The 7,638-nt window shown below is 40.8% G+C and overlaps 1 pseudogene across 1 annotated transcript; it reads left to right on the plus strand.

The window, feature by feature from the left end:
- Window positions 1-2,726: 2,726 nt before the first annotated feature.
- LOC307176486 (WD repeat and SOCS box-containing protein 1-like) lies at window positions 2,727-5,332 on the plus strand (annotated as a pseudogene). Its single transcript has one exon. The product of its transcript is annotated as a WD repeat and SOCS box-containing protein 1-like (transcript).
- The last annotated feature ends 2,306 nt before the right edge of the window (window positions 5,333-7,638 follow it).

A 7,638-nucleotide genomic window follows, 5' to 3' on the forward strand; every position in this document is an offset into this window, starting at 1 on the left:
TAAAATTATTTACAAACAATTTTATAGTCAAAATGAATATATACTTAGAGCCCCATTCCACCTGAAGGCAAGAAAACTCAAATCTAATCTTGCCCATTTCTTCTCTCCAGCTTTTTCAGATTTAAGTCCAATCAAATCAGGATATTCCCTAACCCCTCTTCTGCCCCACAGTTGTTATCTGACCTTGGCTTGGTTTGCATGGTGACAGAGTCATGGCCCCGTGGTGGACCTGTGGAAGCACCTTGTTCTATGCACCTCGTTGCTATGCCAGTGATCACTGCAGCACCTAGCATCCTGTCTGGTCTTTCTACCTGGTTAGCCCTTCACGATGGCATCCACTGTGGTGTCAACTTTCCCACCTGATCCATGGCTTGAAGGACCATGCAGCACAGGTCACCCAGTGTTCAGCTTCAGCCCTCATCCCTTCATCTCAGGCAGGTCATCTCTTTGGGTCAACAGGTCTGCTCTGTCAACCAAAGGTCCTCTCTGCCCCTAGATCCTGAATCAAATCTGCAAAGTCCCTCTTTCACATAAGGAAACATACAGCTTCCAGGGATTAGGATGGGAACATTATTTGGCATACCACAGTCACTTTGATATTTACCAACTAAAACCAGGAGTTAGTATTCTCCCCTTTTGCCACTATTTAAAAAGAGATCATTAGGATGACTCTGACTAAAAATGTTAAAGTTTTTTCTCAAATAATATGTATAAATGTGTGCTCATCACTAAAAGGTGTAATAAAATGACATTGGTCGACTCAGTAGGCTTAATTTTCAGTGGGATAGTGGTGGTTCCAGTGACCTCTGCGTTGCCCGTTTTGCCTCATTTCTTTGGGAGCAGTCCCTACAATGATGGGCAAGATGATCCATTGTGCTGTATGAAGAACATATTAGAAAATGTATTTGTATGTGTTTTTATATTTGAAAAGAAACATTTTAAGCATTTCTGGTATTTCATAGAAGGGTTGGCACAGACACGCTTGTCGTTATGGCTGTGTTAGTCACGTGTAGTGCAGAACGCATAGTGTAGTACGTAGATGTCCTGAGGGCTGAATGAGCACCCCACCCCGCAATGGTTTCTTCATTTGGCATGTTGTGATATATTACAATTTATTTATGTCATCACTTTGCAAGCAAGATTTTTAGAAACATGAGGAACACGAAGAAGAACATCTACAATTTTTCCAGTGATGCTTAAAGTCAAGTAAGATTTAATCTCTCCTTGACATACTACATACAGTAATAAATGTTTACAAGCATCTTTTGAGCTTACATAATAGCAGATGCATATAACGGCAAATCCCCTTGCTCTTCTTACTGAGGTTAAAATGGCTGAAATAAAATACTGGAAATAACATGGAAACTGACACAAGTATATTCCTTTGTCAGCAAATATTGCTGGAAGAGGCACAGAAAACATCACCGAAGTAGAGAAGAAACAAGAATGAGAACAAATAATTCGGTGTGAGACGTTTGCTCCATAATACAGGTGTCTCCATCGTATCTCAGCTTATGGTATTTGCTAAATTGTTTCAATGATGAAATACAAAAAGAACTATTTATGAGCCATTAAAATGTTTTAGGAGACTGATACTCAACAGTAAGTTACTTCTTGATTAAAAACAAGGGACTTCCCTGGTGGCACAGTGGTTAAGAATCCGCCTGCCAATGCAGGGGACACGGGTTCGAGCCCTGGTCTGGGAAGATCCCACGTGCCGTGGAGCAACTAAGCCCGTACGCCACAACTACTGAGCCTGCGCTCTAGAGCCCACGAACCACAGCTACTGAAGCCTGAGTGCCTAGACCCGGTGCACCGCAACAAAGAGTAGTCCCTACTCGCGGCAACTAGAGAAAGCCCGCGTGCAGTAACGAAGACACAATGCAGCCAAAAATAAATAAATAAAAATAAATAAATTTGAAAACAATTTATGGTAAAACTGGGTACATTTACCCATTGATGGAATGACTATTTTGGAATAAAAAAGAGATTCCAGAATATAGTTACAGAGTCTCTATAATATTACTATATTATTTTTACTGCATCATTTATTGCAAGTTTTAGTCTCAAACTGTAGTCAGAAATTAGCAAATGTGGTTCATTTTATAAAAAACGATTTTTTTTCAGCTTTATTGAGGTATAATTGACGCATAAAATTGCCAGATATTTAAAGTATACAACGGGCTGATTTGATACACATGTACATTGTGAAAGGATTTCCCCCATGGAGTCAATTAACACCTCCATCACCTCACACAGTTATCCTTTTTATTTGGCGAGAACATTTAAGTTCTACTCTCTTAGCAAATCTCAACTATACAATACAGTGTTATCAACTATAGTCACTATATTATACATTAGATCCTCAGACCTTACTCATCTTATAATTGAAAATTTATACCCTTTTACCAACATCTCCCTATTTCCTCCACCCACAGCCCTGGGCAACCACTTTTCTACTCTTTAAAAACAAGATCTTGCTCCAGTGTCTCGTCTGCAGTCGGTTGTGTGGAGGGAAGCGTCTTGGTCCGTAGGCGCGAGGAAGGGAACAGCATCTATTGTCTGTGTTTGACTCCGTAGTTTCGTCCTAGGCCTCCCGGAGCTTTCCCGGGGCGGTCAGCAGAAAACGCCGCGACCACCCCGCCCCTCCCCTCCGTCCCGGACCGGGAGGGACCCAGCCCGCGTCACGCCGCATCGCGCCCCCGGAATCAGACGGTGCCCCATAGATGGCCAGCTTTCCCCCGATGGTCAACGAGTAAGAGGTCGTGAGATCACGTACTACAGGTGAACTCTTAGCTCCTGCAGCTCCTTTTGACAAGAAATGTGGTCGTGAAAATTGGACTGTTGCTTTTGCCTTAAGAACTTTCTCTTGCATGGCACGAAGAATATCACCAATTCAAGCAGTTTAAGATTGTCAGGACAAAACAGTGATGGTGGTCAAAAAAATAAGCCTCGTGAACATATTATAGACTGTGGCGATATAGTCTGGAGTCTTGCTTTTGGATCTTCAGTTCCAGAAAAACAGTCGCTGTGTAAACATAGAATGGCATCGATTCAGATTTGGACAAGATCAGCTACTCCTTGCCACAGGGTTAAACAATGGGTGTATCAAAATATGGGATGTATATACAGGAAAACTCCTCCTTAACTTGGTAGGTCATACTGAAGTGGTCAGAGATTTAACTTTTGCTCCAGATGGGAGCTTGATCCTGGTGTCAGCTTCAAGAGACAAAACTCTGAGAGTGTGGGACCTGAAAGATGACGGAAACATGATGAAGGTATTGAGGGGCCATCAGAACTGGGTGTACAGCTGTGCATTCTCTCCTGACTCTTCTATGCTGTGTTCAGTGGGAGCCAGTAAGGCAGTTTTCCTTTGGAATATGGATAAATATACCATGATACGGAAACTAGAAGGATATCACCATGATGTTGTAGCTTGTGACTTTTCTCCTGATGGAGCATTACTGGCTATGGCCTCTTACGATACTCGAGTTTATATCGGGGATCCACACACTGGAGACATTCTGATGGAATCTGGGCACCTGTTTTCCCCACCCACTCCAATATTTGCTGGAGGAGCAAATGACCGATGGGTACGATCTGTCTCGTTTAGTCATGATGGACTGCATGTTGCAAGCCTTGCTGATGATAAAATGGTGAGGTTCTGGAGAATTGATGATTATCCAGTACAAGTTACACCTTTGAGCAATGGTCTTTGCTGTGCCTTTTCTACTGATCGCAGTGTTTTAGCTGCTGGGACACATGATGGAAGTGTGTATTTTGGGGCCACTCCAAGGCAAGTCCCTAGCCTTCAACATTTATGTCGCATATCAATCCGAAGAGTGATGCCCACCCAAGAAGTCCAGGGGCTGCCGATTCCTTCCAAAGTTTTAGAGTTCCTCTCCTACCGTGTTTAGAGGATGCTGTCTTCCCTAGTATTAGGGACTGACAACACACTTTACACAAACCTCAAGCTTTACTGACTTCAAGGTTTAGGAGATTTATTTAATTTGATACATTCTTGTATTGCATTTTCATCAGTTGAGCTTTTAAAATATTATTTATAGACCTTAGGAGAAATATTTCTGAACATATCAAATGTAAATATTTTTCTAAAATGTAACTGTGAGACCATATACATACATGTATATATTTCGATATAAGCTGCTGTGTGTTGAATGGACCCTTTTGCTTTTCTAATTTTTAGTTCCAACATGTATACATTGCTTCGGTAGAGCCACAATATGTATCTTTGCTGTAAAGTGGAAGGAATGTTTTCATTCTGGGACACTGAGTTAGACGGTAAATACTGACTTAAGAAAGCTGAATGCCTCATAACAAAATGTGTATTTGGTTGGGGGGTGGTCAGACAACTGACCTTCAAGTAAAACAGCTTTTGTCTAGGGAAGGATTTTGTTTTCCTTAGGAGTGGCAGCTGAGAGGTAGAATTTGAATGTGACATTATTAAATGAAAAATAGCCAGGATGCAACCAGGAAAAAAGGGTGTCTTTTTTTTTTTTTTCCTAACTACTGCTTGTGGGCCTTAATTTTGGAAAGCAGCTGGCTACTTTCACCCCTATGGTATAAATAAAGTATTATAATAAATTTTAGTCAATTTGAAAAATCTGTCTACTGCATTATTGCTAAATATTTTGTTGTTTCTACTAAGGGACAATTATTTTATGACTGTAGTGGGTATTTTTGCTTTTTGTTTATTTTTTACACATATCCTATGTTTCTGCAGGGGATAATATTGGTGACTTGCCAAAGAGAAGCAATACAATTAGTATATCTGTTTTTGCCTTCTGTTATTTATCTTACCTGCAGATATTAAGAATGGATGCATTATGTAAAATGCTTGATTATATATTTTTGTTGAGCTTTTTTTTTTTTTTTTTTTTTTTTTTTTGCTGTACGCGGTCCTCTCACTGTTGTGGCCTCTTCCGTTGCAGAGCACAGGCTCCGGATGCGCAGGCCCAGCGGCCATGGCTCACGGGCCCAGCCGCTCCGCGGCTTGTGGGATCTTCCCGGACCGGGGCACGAACCCGTGTCCCCTGCATCGGCAGGCGGACTCTCAACCACTGCACCACCAGGGAAGCCCCTTGTTGAGCTTTTTAACTAAAGACTTGTAAAAAAAAAAAAAAAAAACAGAACAAGATCTTTACTAGAATAAAATAACATTTTGTAATGAGATAGGGAATGACCATGCAAATATTTTTTTGCTACACTTGATGGCAACAACGTTTGATGGCTTTGTTTTCATTACTTTGGCAGTGGTTGAAGATATTCTGCAGATTTTCCTTTGCAAAAAAAAAAAAGGGGGGTTTTCAAATTTGTTGGCCTTTTCCCAAGGTGGCTGCCTGTAGTTTTCCTAGTAGATACTTAAAATACAAAAACAAGCTTAATAATCTTCTTGTACAATAAAGGTGATAAAAACAAATACAATGCATAACCCCTTTTGAAAGAAACATATGCTATGAGAGAACAGTTTGAAAATTAAATGTGTAAAAAGTTTCCATTATTATATGGTTTTGTTGCAAAAAAACCCTAAATATTACACACATTTCTCATCAGAAACTAAAATGTTTAACAGTATTTTCAAGTGATATATTTTTAGCAGAATTTGAACCAATTTGTTTAATTATACACAAAAGGCAGAGGACTCAGTGAGTGGAAGTAGTGGGATGGAAATTAACTAGCTCATCTTTTTTTTTTTTTTTTTTTGCTGTGGCTGGGCCCGTAGGCCATGGCCACTGAGCCTGCGCGTCCGGAGCCTGTGCTCCGCAGCGGGAGGGGCCACAACAGTGAGAGGCCCGAGTACCGCAAAAAAAAAAAATAATTTTATATATATATATATATATTTTTTTTTTTTTTTTTTTTTTCGCTGTGTTGGGTCTTTGTTTCTGTGCGAGTGTTTTCTCTAGTTGCAGTGAGCAAGGGCCACTCTGTCGCGGCCTCTCATTGCGGAGCACAGGCTCCAGACGCACAGGCTCAGTAGCTGTGGCGCACGAGCCTAGTTGCTCCGCGGCACGTGGGATCCTCCTAGACTAGGACTCGAACCTGTGTCCCCTGCGTTGGCAAGCAGATTCTCAACCACTGCGCCACCAGGGAAGCCCCAAGCTCATCTTTAACAAAACGTCTGCCTAAATGGTAGATGCCATTGAGCAATGAGTAGCTGCTTAGTGTGACTCAGTAAACCAGCCAAGGTCAAACTCCTTCCACCTGTCCCTTTGTGCCAGCCATGCACACCAAGGATGCCTGTACATTAGTCCACGACAAACTCTTCCAATCTTTGTATCACCAATCAAGATATTTTGTAAGATCAGAATATTCAGTCATATTGTGTTCATAAAAATATCTAGAAAAATAAACATTTTGAGGGAGGAAAGGCTTTATTTTTGTGCAGCTACGAAGACCCAACGCAGCCAAAACTAGCTAAATTTATTTAAAAATAAATAAAATAAAATAAGCATGTTTACAGTTCTGGCAACTAAAACCGAAAGAAGTAAAGTATCTCAGACCAGAACTGGAACTTAGGTCTTGTCCTGTTTGGGGTTTTCCCATCTTAAATCTTTTTTTTTAAACATCTTTATTGGAGTGTAACTGCTTTACAATGCTGTGTTAGTTTCTGCTCTATAACAAAGTGAATCAGCTATACATACACATACATCCCCATATCTCCTCCCTCTTGCATCTCCCTCCCACCCTCCCTATCCCACCCCTGTAGGTGGTCACAAAGCACGATCTCCCTGTGCTATGTGGCTGCTTCCCACTAGCTATCTATTTTACATTAAATGTATTTTTAAAATTACTCCAGGTGAAGGGAATTGCACTAAAACACACATCTGTTGGAGAATTGGAGCATTAGCGGTGGGACTCACTCTATTGTTTGGTTATAATACACATGGGGTGGAAACTTGAACTTTCAGAGACACAAATCTCCATGTGAAAAGCCTTTAGTGATCAAATAAAGCGCTCGGTCTCATCCTGATTTTGCATTTTTCCATTAAGAGCTGTATTTACTTGTCCCCCAACTTGTTGATGGTTGGATCCAAGTGTTCTAAATATTTTGTATCACCTTCATGGCAATTAGCACTTAGAATGTGGGGCAGGACGCTGTGATGGTTAAAACAACAGTACTGAGTCACAGGGTCTGTGGCTCCCTGCTTACCAGAGGTGTAACCTTGAGTGACTTACTTTCCCTCTCCGTACCTCAGTTATGTGTAAAACAAAGTTAATATGAGTATTACTAATAATCTATATCTCATGAGCTTCTTGTGGCCAAGAACAGTCCCAAGTCAATTCACGTAATGCCCTTAGGAAAGTGGCTTTTGCCAATAGAAACAGATAATGCACGTTAGCTCTTCAGCTGAATGGCAAACGCTGCATGTTGGAAGAAAGAATAAATAATCAATCTTCTAAAAACTCGATTTCGGCTTTTGAGATGATACAGGGTTGACACAATTTTAGAAAATCAACAATAAATAACAGCTGAGAGTGCAACTATGCTCCTAATTCCCCATTTCTTTGGAAGGATTTGCTTGCAGCGTTCCTTTTATGTATTTCTAACAATAGGTGGCAGTGTTGGCACAAGATGGGGAAAAAAAATCCACCAGGTTTTTTTGTTTTGTTTTTTTC

The sequence above is a fragment of the Stenella coeruleoalba genome (assembly GCF_951394435.1).
Source record: "Stenella coeruleoalba genome assembly, chromosome: 18".
NCBI classification, from domain to species: Eukaryota; Metazoa; Chordata; class Mammalia; order Artiodactyla; family Delphinidae; genus Stenella; species Stenella coeruleoalba.